We start from the raw sequence: 14,141 nt of genomic DNA, 5'->3' as shown, positions 1-14,141 counted from the left end.
ATCCCATCCCTTCCCCAATATCGCGCCACACCCCTACCCCTTAATTCCCTGGTTGAACTTGATGGACATATGTCTTTTTTCGACCGTACTAACTATGTAACTGCTGTAGGATCTCTTTTGAAAAGGTAAGCCCCTTAATTGTTCTGCTATTTCTGTCAGTATTTTGAAACAGCTAAGGTTGGGTTCACACCACGTTTTCAGCCATACAGAACCGCACACAGCTGGAGGGAGCTAAAACCGGGCGCTCCCGCATCCCTGCCATATGCCGCCCATAGGTAATTCATTTCAATGAGCCGACCGGAGTGAAACGCTGACTCCAGTCGGCTCCTTTTTGCCACATATTCGGTTTTCCACCGGACCTAAAACCGTTGTCCACTACGGTTTTAGGTCCCGTGGGAAAACTGCACACTTGGCAAAAATAAGCCGACCGGAGTCAGCTCACTCCGGGCGACTCATTGAAATGAATAACATACAGGCGGCATATGGCAGGGATACGGGATACGGTTTTAGCTCCCCCAGCCGTATGCTGTTCCGTATGGCTGAAAACATGGGGTGAACCCAGCCTAATAGCAGCAGTAGGACCAAAACATGGAAGAAAGGTAAATCTATCAAATCCAGTTTTTTCTTTGCAGGTTCTACTCCTGATTTTGACTACAAATACTGATACAAAATATTGATTAAAATACTGCTATGTGAAAGGGGCCTTTGGGGGTAATTAAACCCTCTGGTATGTGTTTTTATTTATTTTTTTGGTTATTTAACAGCAGCTGAAACACCAAACTGTATAAACAGAAACTGGTGCTGAAGAAACTCTTTTTTTTAAAGAGAGAGGGAACGCTGTCAATCAATAGCTGGCACAGGAGAAGATGAAATACTTAGGCATGTTCAACAGACTGTTTTTGAAGAAAGAGGTACAGCATAGCCCTGACTAAACAGCCATGGTGGATTGCCACTTGACGGTTGAATGGGATACCCTTGTCCCTCTAGGGCTGCATTAGGCTTTGCTGTAGTTGGATGAGGGTAGTGTAAGTGCTGATGAGATTGAATAACAATTGAAAAGAACTGCAATTTATCTAAACTTCAATAAAAATGACAGGCTACACCTTAGTGGGCAAGAGCAAGGAAATATCCTGAGTCTTGGGGAAACATGGAAGTCATATCTTGCTAAGTCTCTTAAAAATCAATAGCACTCTCAGTTCCAAGCTCAGGTCTCACTGCACTAAGCTAATCACCAGCCAAAGCAAAGTCCCTCCCCAGCTGTTGAAACTGGGGATGGGGATGCAATCCACTGCTGAGGTAGCCGGATGGCTTACCTCTCCTTCCTACCCGTCCATGGCTTTGCATTTGATAGAGCCTGGCAGAGCTATGAAGTATCATTTTTTTTCTCCCACCCTTGTGTTCGGATCTCGATTGCATCTCACATCGGCCAGAGGAATGCTACCATGTCGACAAGGGGAAGGCAGCTCCGCCATTGTACACATAATGCTACTATAAGTCGATGTGTCTGCTACACAACGCCATAAGTCTCTTTGAATTATTTGATCTTCATCTAGCCCGAAAGTTACTACCCTATGAAAAGCTCTGCTGTGATTTCATCTCTTTCTCTCTATTCTTACCGGGGTGGGAGGAGCTATGCAAATCTTCTCCAGAGGCGTTAAGCTTCTCTGGGGAGATTCTGCACTTCTTTCGTCAAAATTCTGGAATTCACTTCCAATTTGCATCTTTGAACGTCTCCGTCGGCTTCTTCCAGAGCTGGAGTCTTCAAGATCTTCTCCTTGATGTTTCGAGGCAGTTCGGGAAGAAGATCTTCAGGTGGTTCGTTTAGAGAGTTGCGGTTCTAATAAGAACAAGTAGTACCTTAATCAGTAGAACTGGTAGGAACGGATACTACGCAAAATCTCATCACGCTGAGAGAGCCTTCAGATCTTGGTGATAATGGTATCTCCCCTGACAGGTAAGTATCTCCACATCTAGAGGAAAGAAGATTTGTACAACAGCAGAAAGGTGTTACTGTAAGCAGGGCCATTTTAATTTTGATTGGACCCTGGGCAAGCAATTTTTTCATACCCCATGTCCCCCCCCCCCCCCCCCCCCCACACACACACACACACACACACACACACACGCACCCCACCCACGAACGCACATTCGATCTCAATACCTCATCCCCACCTTCCCCAACAAAAAACAAACACACATAGATCTTAGACTTTCCACCCCCAGATTAGGTCGACAGCATAGTTTACCCTCATTAGGTAGACAGCAAAGTACCTCCACATTAGGTAGACAGCCTAGTTCCCTCACATTAGGTATGCAGCAGTGTTCCCCCACATTAGGTAGACAGCATAGTTTCCCCACATAAGGTTAGACAGCACACTACCCACCCCTCCCTGGCTGACCAACCGACAAACACTAACAGACATACACTTACAGACACACACTACAGGGTGTGGACATTTAAAAAAAAAAAAAAAAAACTACTTGTCCAAGGGACTAAAATGGAGCACAATCTACTTGTCCCTCATGACAATCCACTGGTACATAAAATAATTTCAACTAAAATAGTATGTAAATAAGGTCTTTTATTAATAGAAACTTAATTGGCAGACCAGTATGTCACCACATTAGGTGGATAGGGCCCCTGATAAGTAAGCCCGCCCCATTAAGTAGGTAGTCCTCTTTAGGAAGGTATGTCCCTTTATCAGGTTGGAACATCTCATCAGGTAGGTAGGCAGGTAGGGCTCCCCTAGTAAGTAAATAATGCCCCATATAGACATGTCCCCGCAGTTGGTAGGAAGGGTGGGCTCTCCCAGTAGGCAGACAGAGCCCCAGATAGATATGTCCCCAATTAGGTAGAGCTCCACCATATGAAGACAGGCCCCCAGATAGATATGACCCCCATCAGGTAGGGCTCCCCAGTAGTTAGTCAGACACCCAGATAGATATGACCCCCATCAGGTAGGGCTCCTCAGTAGGTAGTCAGACTTCAAGATAGATATGACCCCATCAGGTAGGGCTCCCCATTAGGTATACAGGCCCCCAGATAGATATGACCCCCATCAGGTAAGGCTCCTCAGTAGGTAGTCAAACTTCCAGATAGATATGACCCAATCAGGTAGGGCTCCCCATTAGGTACACAGGCCCCCTGATAGATACAACCCCCCATCAGGTAGTGCTCCCCAGTAGGCAGACAAGCCCCTCATAGATGTGACCCCCATCAGGTAGGGCTCCCCAGTAGGTAGACAGGCCACAGATAGAAATGACCCACATTACTGATGGGGGTCATATCTATTTGGGGGCCTGTCTACCTACTAGGGATCCCTACCTGATCATCAGGTAGGGCTTCCCAGTAGGTAGCCCTGACCCCAGATGGATATGCCCCCTGGCAGGTAGGGCTCTCATTTAAGCAATTATACCCCCTAAGTCAGTGTTTCCCAACCAGGGTGCCTCCAGATGTTGCAAAACTACAACTCCCAGCATGCCTGGACAGCCATTGGCTGTTCAGGCATGCTGGAAATTGTAGTTTTGAAGCAACTGGAGGCACCCTGATTGGGAATCACTGTGGCCTAAGTAGACAAAGTTAGACCCTGGTGGTAGGCAGGCCCTCCCTTATGAAGTAACTGCTAGTAAGTAACTGCTACTTACATCTGCCTGCGGGGACTTCTTGGCAGAGGTGCATGCTATAAGTGACGTCATCACACGAGCTGCGTGGGATGTCGGCGTTCCTGTGCTTGCGATGACGTCACTCATCGAGCACACCTCCGCCAGGAAATCCCTGCAGGCAGATGTAAGTAGCAGTTACTTATTAGCAGTTTAGTGACGGGGAAAGACTGGTTGGCCAATCATATGGGAATTTCTTCCGACATTTAGCGCTGCTTGCCCCAAGCAGGGCTAAATGCCTGAAGAAATCACCTGCCCGGCACTCGGAACTGCATGTCTTGGGTGTCGGGTGATACAAATTCCACATGCCTGTACAGACAGATACACTTAAAGACACACTCACCTGTCTATCCGTGGTTTCTTCATTCCTGCAGCGTCCGGGACTGACGTGTGACGTCGCTGACATCCTCCTGTGCGAGTCTGCGGAGGAACGTCACTTGCCATATTGGAGTCAGGAAGGAATTTTTTTTTGTCATGGGGCAGCTGGCATCAGCCTCATGTTTTTTTTTGCCTTCCTCTGGATCAACACAGTAGGGCTATAGGTTGAACTTGATGGACTTTTGTCTTTTTTTTTTCAACCGTACAAACTATGTAGCTATATTTACCAGTCTGATTAGTGTCAAGCAATCAGCAAATTACGTCAAGTGAAAGATTTACTCCATATTCAAATATCACTGTTACCAAGTAATGTTAAGTTACAATAGTGATATCATAATGCAAACACCAAGCAAAACAAAAGATCTGAAATACAAAATAAATAGAAAGAAAGGTTGATTGATGTGGTAGGTAACTGCCACAACCCATAGGTATACAATTCTTAGTAATTAATAATACAATAAGTAACAAAAAACTGACGCTTAGCTTCCTACGATAATGTATGGTATGGAGCATGGCTATTTATATACTTATATGTTATCTGAAGTGTTGTCAAAGATATAAACCTTTCAAATATTACAGCAACTGTTACCAAGTAAAGTATACAGTGATGAAAAGATATAATATATATATCATAGTACAAAAGTCCAGCAACATGACAGACCTGTCACACAAAATCAATAATTAAAAAGAAATGTTGACTTATATAATAGGAAACTGCAGGTCAATACATTACACAATACATAGCTATACAATTTATTGGAATATCTGACATTTAGCTTACTTCATTAAAGGGGTTCTCCTGTGCTTACACATCTTATCCCCTATCCAAAGGATAGGGGATAAGATGCCTGATCGCAGTGATTCCCAATCAGGGTGCCTCCAGTTGCTTCAAAACTACAATTTCCAGCATGCCTGAACAGCCAATGGCTGTCCAGGCATGCTGGGAGTTGTAGTTTTGCAACATCTGGAGGTACCCTGTGACGTCATGCCTCCGCCCCCGTGTGACGTCACGCTCCGCCCCTCAATGCAAGCCTACGGGAGGGGGCGTGATAGCTATCACGCCCCCTCCCGTCGGCTTGCATTGAGGGGCGGAGCGTGACGTCACAAGGGGGCAGAGGCGTGACGTCACGCGCCGCCTGCCCTGTAGTCGCCCGTAATCAGACTGATTACAAACGGGGTGCCGCGTGCATGATCGCGGGCGTCCCCAGCTGCAGGACTCCCGCGATCAGGCATCTTATCCCCTATCCTTTGGATAGGGCATAAGATATGTATGCATCGGAGAACCCCTTTAATGTATGTCAAGTAGAGCACTATTTTAATACTTACATGTTGTCAAAGATATATGCCATACACTATCACAGCTATGGTTACCAAATAAATTATATAGTGATGGTGAGGTATAACATAGTGATATCAAAGAACAAAAGTCCAGCAAAATTACTTAAAATCCAAAACCAAAATATGCAGGTCAATATATTACACAAAAAGCCAAAGATCTATAACTAGAGTTGAGTAAACTCTTAAAAAATTTGACTAGCTGGTTTCGACAAACTTTTCCAAAATTGTCGGTTCGATTTGGCTCGGTTCAATATGAACAGGCAATTGAGTAAGCCCCAAACATGTTTATAACACCGCCTAACAGCTGTATATCAATCTTTATTAGGGAATACATCATATATAAAAACAAATAAAAAATGGCACCAGTAACTATCTCTATGTGTTATATGACATGATAAGACTATTCAAATATAACCTCCTCCTCTCTAACCTCCTCCTTTCCCCTTTCACAGCTTACTGAATCACCCACACACAAGGATGGGAATACACTGGACTTGATCTTCTCTAGACTTTGCTCTGTCTCTAAATTCACTAATTCTCCTTTTGAGCTCTCTGATCACAACCTTCTCTCTTTCTCTATCAGTAACTCCTATCCTCTTCCAGACACTCTAACCCTGTACACTTACAGAAACCTGCGTGCCATAAATACCAATCAATTTATAGACATTCTACAATCTTCACTATCACTAATCTCTTCTCTCTCCTGCCCTAATCTAGCAGCCAAACATTACCATGACACCCTAAAGTCTACCCTGGATCAAATGGCACCCCCTAAAACACGAACCTCCCGACACAGACGGCAGCAACCCTGGCACACGCAAACAACCCGCTTTCTCAGGCGATGCTCTAGGTGTGCTGAACATCTGTGGAGGAAAACTAAGACTTCTTCAGACTATCTGCACTATAAATTCATGCTTAAATCCTATTACTCCGCTCTTCATCTCGCCAAACAAACATATTTTACCTCCCTCATCTCCTCTCTGTCTAACAACCCTAAACACCTTTTTGACACGTTCAACTCTCTCCTTCGGCCTAAACTACAGACCCCAATCACTGATCTCTGTGCTGAAGACCTGGCCATTTACTTCAAAACTAAAATCGATGACATTCGTGATGAAATCCTCTCCCAGTCCCCTAAAAGTTCTGATCCAATTCCCAGCCACGTCTTTTCTTCATCACTCTCAGTTTTTGAGCCTGTAACGGAGGATGAGGTTTCCAGGCTCCTCTCCTCCGCCCGCCCCACTACCTGCTCTAGTGACCCCATGCCTTCACACCTCATCCAGTCTCTCTCTCCTGCTATCAGCTGTCACCTAACTAAAATCTTTAACCTCTCCCTCTCTTCTGGGGTCTTTCCCTCCTCCTTCAAACACTCTATCATAACCCCACTATTGAAAAAAACATCTCTGGACCCGTCCTGTGCAGCCAATTATCGACCCGTCTCAAATCTCCCCTTTATCGCAAAACTCCTGAAACGCTTGGTCTACTCCCGCCTTATCCGCTATCTCTCTGAGAACTCTCTCCTTGACCCCTTACAGTCTGGTTTCCGCTCTCTTCACTCCACAGAAACGGCCCTAACCAAAGTCACTGACGATCTTCTGATGGCCAAATCAAATGGCAATTTCTCTTTACTGATTCTCTTGGACCTCTCTGCGGCTTTTGACACTGTGGATCACCAACTCCTCCTCAGTAGTCTCCACTCCATCGGTCTCAAGGACTCTGCTCTCGCCTGGTTTTCCTCCTATCTCTCTGGCCGCTCCTTTAGCGTCTCGTTTTCTGGCTCTACTTCTTCTCCTCTTCCCCTTGCTGTCGGGGTTCCCCAGTGATCGGTCCTGGGTCCTCTACTCTTTTCACTCTACACATCCCCCATTGGAAAAACAATCAGTAGATTTGGTTTCCAGTACCACCTCTATGCTGATGACACCCAACTCTATACCTCTTCCTCCAACATCACCCCTGCACTCTTACAGAATACCAGTGACTGTCTCTCTGCTGTCTCAGACATCATGTCCTCTTTATATCTGAAACTAAATCTTTCGAAAACAGAACTTCTTGTTTTTTCTTCATCAACTGATACTGTACCTAACCCTGACATTTCCATCTCGGTATGTGGTACTACCATAACTCCCGGGCAGCAGGCTCACTGTATTGGAGTTATACTTGACTCTGATCTGTCTTTCACTCCCCATATTCAGTCCCTTTCACGTTCTTGTCACCTGCATCTCAAAAACATTTCCAGAATCCGCCCGTTTCTCACTACTGAATCTGCTAAAACTCTCATTATTGCTTTGATTCACTCCCGCCTCGACTACTGTAACTCTTTATTTATAGGCCTTCCTTTCTCCAAACTCTCTCCAGTCCATTCTTAATGCCGCAGCCAGACTCATCTTCCTCTCCAGCCGCTACACCGATGCCTCCTCCCTGTGCCAGTCACTACACTGGTTACCAATTCAGTCCAGAATACAGTACAAAATCCTCAGTCTCACACACAAAGCCCTCCACAATGCTGCACCTCCCTACATCTCCTCTCTCATCTCTGTCTACCATCCTACACGTTCCCTACGATCTGCTAATGATCTCACACTAACATCTTCTATAATCCGAACTTCTCCCTCCCGTCTCCAAGACTTCACTCGTGCTGCACCGATTCTCTGGAATGCTATCCCTCAATCCCTCAGACTCAACAACAACATCCATAGTTTCAAACGTGGCCTAAAAACACATCTCTTCAGACAGGCCTTTAACATTCTTTAATTGGCCTCAACATATCCTCAACATTTCCCCACACCTCTTGTTTGAATAGTTATTGTGTAATATTATGTCTGATACTTGTCTTTGTTTGTACCCCATAATTGTAAGCACTGCGGAATCTGTAGGTGCTATATAAATAAATTATTATTATTATATTATTATAAATATAGTATAATTCATATCATCTGGGGATAATATACACAATACGTATGTACTAGCAGGGCAAATATAATAACAACATTAGATGATATAGAGACTATAGCAGAAAAGTGATTATATAGTATATATCCCAAACATAATGGGGCAGCATATAAAGGGCATAGCAGAGTCCATAGAGGCATATATAAACAACACACTTGTAGCAGCATATAAAGTAAATAGTATAGCAGCAAGTACAACAATTTAAAAAGTCCCAGCATTCATAGATTGAGCCTTACCAGACATATAACAGACCCAACATAAGTTTCACTACCATAAGCTTCCTCAGGGGGTACAGCAGGGCTGGTGGGTATAGTGTCTAATCAGCCGTAAGTGGAAAGAGGTTCATGACTGATCCATGCCTGAGTTATTTTAGTGAATGTCAGTTTTTCCACATTGCTGGCTGACAATCTTGTTCACTTCGAGGTGATGCCACCTGCTGTGCTGAACAATTTCTTGAAAGTTATAGTGGAGGGTAAGCAAGACAAAACACTCAGGGTAAACTGGGCACATTGTGGCCAATGGTCTAATCTGGTGACTAGAGATGAGCGAATCGAATCTGACGATTCCAAATTAGTTACAAATTTCATGCAAAAATTCAATTCGTAACGAATGTGAATATCGCCACGATTCTATCACGCGAATCGCTTCATTAAACTCCATTTAGTGCGGTTCAGGATCCAGGGCATCTAAAATAACGGATCAACATGTGAGGACATGGGGCAAGGAATCCTGGGAAGGCGGGAACAAGGGTAGGCGGGATGACCCTGAATCACATGAAAGATGCAGCCTATCAGCAGACAGTCACCCCTGTGATGTCACAGCCCTATATAATTGGCAGCCATATTGCGGCCAGTCACTTCATCCTTACACTGCAGAGAGATACATAGGGACAGACAGCCCTGTGTGTATTACACATAAAAGCTTTTTCCAGCAGAGATTCACCTCCTAGTCAAGTCAGCGTTCTGTTGGACAGAGAGCAGTGTGATTGTCACAGAAAAGCATGCTTACTGCAGCAATCCACCTCCCAGTCACTGTCTGCAGCGTTCTATTATAGAGAGGATCAGAGAGCAGTGTGTTGCACAGAAGAACAGCAGCGATTCAGCTGAAGCACAAATCCTGGCTAAAAGCACTGATAGGGAGGGGAGTGAGATTGAGAAAGTGCAATTTTGGCTGTAGTACATGGCAACTGTGTGCTTCAGCACTGGTGTCTACTGCTGGTGTTGTGCACAAAAACTTTTTTAAGTTGCATACAGTAAGTGCATACCACATACGTACATCAAAGTGTGGTTCAATTTTTTTTCCATATAAAGACTCAAGGGCCTAGATAATGTGAAAGGGCAGCCAAAAATACTTACTGGCTGGTGTTGTACACAAACTTTTTTTTAAGCGTACTGTAGCGCATTTTTCTGCCCTCATAAGTGCATACCACATACGTACATCAAAGTGTTGTTCCATTTTTTTCCTGATAAAGTCTCAAGGGCCTAGATACTGTAAAAAGGGCAGCCAAAAGTACACAACTGCTGCTGTTCTAGACAAATACTGTTTTAAACGTAGTGAAGCGTATTGTACTCCCCTCATATACGCACTAAGTATGTCAGGCAGAGAAGTGCCAGGACGTGCACAGAGGTGGGTGGGTTCCTCAGACACAACCCTCAGTTGTCATGGCCCGGGAGCAGTCCCTGTCCTCCCATTGCCTCTGTCCTATGCTGTTCCCTCTCCTACAGAAGTATCTTATGCTGTGGGTTCAGCTCCACTATTCAGTGAGGATGATCTAATAGAGGACAGTCAGCAGCTACTGCCCAACCAAGAAGTGAAGGAGACATCTGCCGCTTTCTCCACTAGGCAGGCAGGTAGTGATGAGGAGAGTGACGTGGGAGGTTGTGTTCCCAGAGTTTAGGGTCCTGAAGCAGATAGTGTTGAGGAACCTGAGGAGGACATCAGTAACATGCCGACACTTTTTGATGAGGATGAAACCGATCGCAACTGGGAGCCGGGTGCAGAGGGGCTGCATCATTATCGGGAGAGAAGGGCTGCACGTTGCCCGTGAGGCAGCAGCTGAGCAAGCAAGGTAGTTGCATGGTTGGCAATCAGCATGGTGGCAGAAGTGGAAATTTTGGAGCCAAACGTGCCTGGGGGAAACCAACTGCTTTGCGGAAGCCTACCTTCCCGGGAGGTAGTGGAACAGGGGTTCCTGGAGACGGCGGCAGTAGCAGTCAATTAGTGCGGACTGTTGGTGGGAAAATCAGCTACTCAGCTGTGTGGCAGTTTTTCATCAAGCTTCCGGAGGAGGCTAATATAGCCACATGCAAGATGTGTCGGCAGAAGGTGAAGCGTGGCCAAGGTCCCAATGTTGGCACCACGGCCCTTCGTCAACATATGCTGCGACACTAAAAAGCGGCCTGAGAGAACCCTGGCTCCGATGTGGTGGTCCAGTCTGCTACATCACCCAGTGGCACGCCGCTCCCTCTTTCAGCCAGCCAAGGCTCCACCACCTCAGTTGAAGGGAGCTGTGTGTCATACCCTCCTTCTGCCTTGCTCCGGTTCCTCCTACTTTTAGTCAGTCATTTTACCAGAAATCCATCGGCGAAGCCATGTCCAAGGGACAACAGTATGCGCCCGTTCTGCCTACCCGTGTTACCCGACTTTCTTGCTATGTTTTTGACCACGAACCTTTGCCGCCTGCCTTGACCCTCTGCTACGTTGACTACGCCTCTGTCTCACCCTCCTGTAACTCGCCTTGCCCAGTACCTGTGTGGTCGAGCCGTATCGGGGGTAGCGACCTGGGTGCCGCCTGCCGCAGCAAATCCATCCTTGCGGCGGGCTCATGTGAAGACCACTGCACCTTAGACTCCGCTCCTCAATATGGTCCGTGTCATCAGACACACAGGTGGAGGATCCACTACCTGCTCTGTGACATCCGCATCCAGGTACGTGACAGCAAGATCCGGCCATGGATCCAACTGGGGATCCTCTACCTGTCAACTTGGAACTTGCATCTGTCGTGGCGCTCCAGTCCCAGTAGTTGGCCCAGCAGGCACAGCAACTTAACCAGCTATCAGCCATGATGCAGCAGTTGTTTTCCGCTCAGCAGCAACCACCACTGCCACAGCCTCCTCCAGCTCCAGTACAGCCTCCCACTGCTGCAGTCTCCTCCGGGACCAGACTCCGCTTGTCCCTTCCTGAAAAATATGAGGGAAATCCCAAGTCCTGTCGAGGCTTTGTGACACAGTGCTCCATGCACTTTGAGCGCATTGTGGACCAGTTCTCCACGGAACGTGCAAAGGTGGCCTTCGTCATCAGTCTCCTGTCTGGTAAGGCTTTGGCCTGGGCAACTCTGCTATGGGATCGCAATGATATCATCACTTCAAATCTCCAGGCATTCCTTTCGGAATTTCGCACTGTCTTCGAGGAACCTGCCTGTGCTTCATCTGCTAAGTCTCGCCCAGGGCAACTCCACTGTTGGCGAGTATGCTATCCAGTTCCGAACCTTGGCGTAGGAATTGTCCTGGAATAACAAAGTCCTCTGCGCCACTTTTAAGAGGGGTTTATTGAGCCAAATTAAAGATGTCCTCGCTACCCGGGAATTGCCAGCTTCCTTGAATGAACTCATACAGTTGGCATCCCGGATCGATATCCGGTTCTCCGAGCGACGTGAGGAACTGAGACAAGAAAGGGAATCTGCACGACCTCGGTGCTTCCCTCGTCTGGCGCCTGTCTTCCAACAACCACCGCAACCTGCTTCGCTGTTTCCCGTTGCGGAGGCTATACAAGTGGATCGGTCACGTCTGACCCTGCAGGAAAGGACATGCAGACGAACCGAAAACCTTTGTCTATACTGCGCCAGTGCTGACCACTTCCTCAAAGATTGTCCTCTATGCCCTCAGCCGCAGGGAAACGCTCGCACCTAGGCTACGTAGGAGAGGCCTCCCTAGGTGTAAATCCTTCCTCTCCACGCTTAAATTTGACGGTCCAGCTTCTTCTCCCCTCCAAACAGACTCTCTCAGTACTGGCCTTCTTGGACTCTGGCTCTGCGGGAAACTTTATTGATGCTTCCTTAGTGCATAAGTATCGTCTGCCAGTCTTCCGCCTCCAGAAGCCCCTGTATATCTCTACAGTCAGTGGAGAAAAACTGGACTGTACCGTGCTTTACCGCACTGAACCCCTGTTGATGCAGGTCGGAGTCTCTCATAGGGAGAACTTGTCCTTCTACGTACTCCCACACTGTACTTCCCCTCTTCTGCATGGTCTACCTTGGTTGCAGCTCCATGCTCCCCAATTGAATTGGAAAACTGGAGAAGTCCTTCGCTGGGGTCCGTACTGCAATGATCACTGTATTTACATACGTGTAACAAAGTTAGAATCCTCATCTATTCCTCAACCTGGATTACCTCCATTTCTCCAAGATTTTGCTGATGTCTTTTGCGAAAAACAAGCTGAAGTTTTGCCTCCACATCATCCATACGATTGTCCTATTGACTTGCTGCCTTGTACCATGCCTCCCAGAGGCCGTATCTAACCTTTGTCTTTTCCAGAAACCCAGGCCATGTCTACCTATATTCAGGAGAATCTACAGAAAGGGTTTATCAGAAAATCCTCTTCTCCTGCTGGAGCTGGTTTCTTCTTCGTGGAAAAGAAAGATGGGTCCTTGGGTCCTTGCATCGATTACCGGGGACTGAATAAAATTACAGTTAAAAACCGTTATCCTCTTCCCTTAATCTCTGAGTTGTTCGATCGCTTGCGAGGTGCCAAGGTCTTCTCCAAATTGGATCTCAGAGGTGCCTACAACTTGATTCGTATTAGGGAAGGGGACGAGTGGAAGACTGCATTTAATACTCGAGACGGACATTTTGAGTATCTTTTTATGCCTTTCGGACTATGCAACGCACCTGCAGTCTTCCAGGAGTTTGTCAATTACATATTTCACGATCTGCTCTACTACTGTGTTGTTGTATATTTAGATGACATACTCATCTATTCGCCAGACTTCCACACTCATCGTCTCCATCTCCGAAGTGTATTACAACGTCTTCGTGACAACCAACTCTATGCAAAACTTGAAAAGTGTTCTTTTGTCAAGACCAGCCTACCATTTCTAGGATATATTGTTACCAGTCAAGGGCTTCAAATGGATCCTAACAAGTTATCCGCAGTACTGGAGTGGCCTCAGCCTACGGGACTGAAAGCAATACAACGCTTTCTTGGCCTTGCCAATTATTATCGCCAGTTTGTTCCCCACTATTCCACCTTGTTCGCTCCCATCATATCCCTAAAAAAAAAAAAGCCAATTCTAAGGTCTGGACTCAAGAGGCCGAAAAGGCCTTCAAAGAGCTAAAATCTGCCTTCGCTTCCGCTCCGGTGTTGTCAAGACCTGATCCGAATAAGCCATTCATTTTGGAGGTAGATGCGTCTTCGGTCGGTGCAGGAGCAGTTCTGACACAAAGATCTTACAAGGGTAAGATTGTGACCTGCGGATTCTTCTCTAAAACCTTTTCCCCAGCCGAAAAGAATTATACTATAGGAGATCGTGAGCTTCTGGTTATTAAGTTGGACTTGGAGGAATGGTGTCATCTCTTAGTGGGCTCTGTGCATCCCATAACCATTCATACGGATCACAAGAACTTGCTCTATCTCCAGTCAGCCCATCGCCTCAACCCACGTCAGGCTCGCTGGTCTTTGTTTTTCTCCAGATTTAACTTCCTCATTCATTTTCGTCCTGCAGAAAAGAATCTTCGGGCTGATGCCTTATCTAAATCTACAGAGATACAAGATCAGGAACCTCATCTGCAACACATTGTCTCTCCGGATCGTCTTATTTC

Source organism: Hyla sarda, chromosome 6, assembly GCF_029499605.1.
Source record: "Hyla sarda isolate aHylSar1 chromosome 6, aHylSar1.hap1, whole genome shotgun sequence".
NCBI lineage: Eukaryota > Metazoa > Chordata > Amphibia > Anura > Hylidae > Hyla > Hyla sarda.
Note: the sequence above shows the minus strand (reverse complement) of the source record.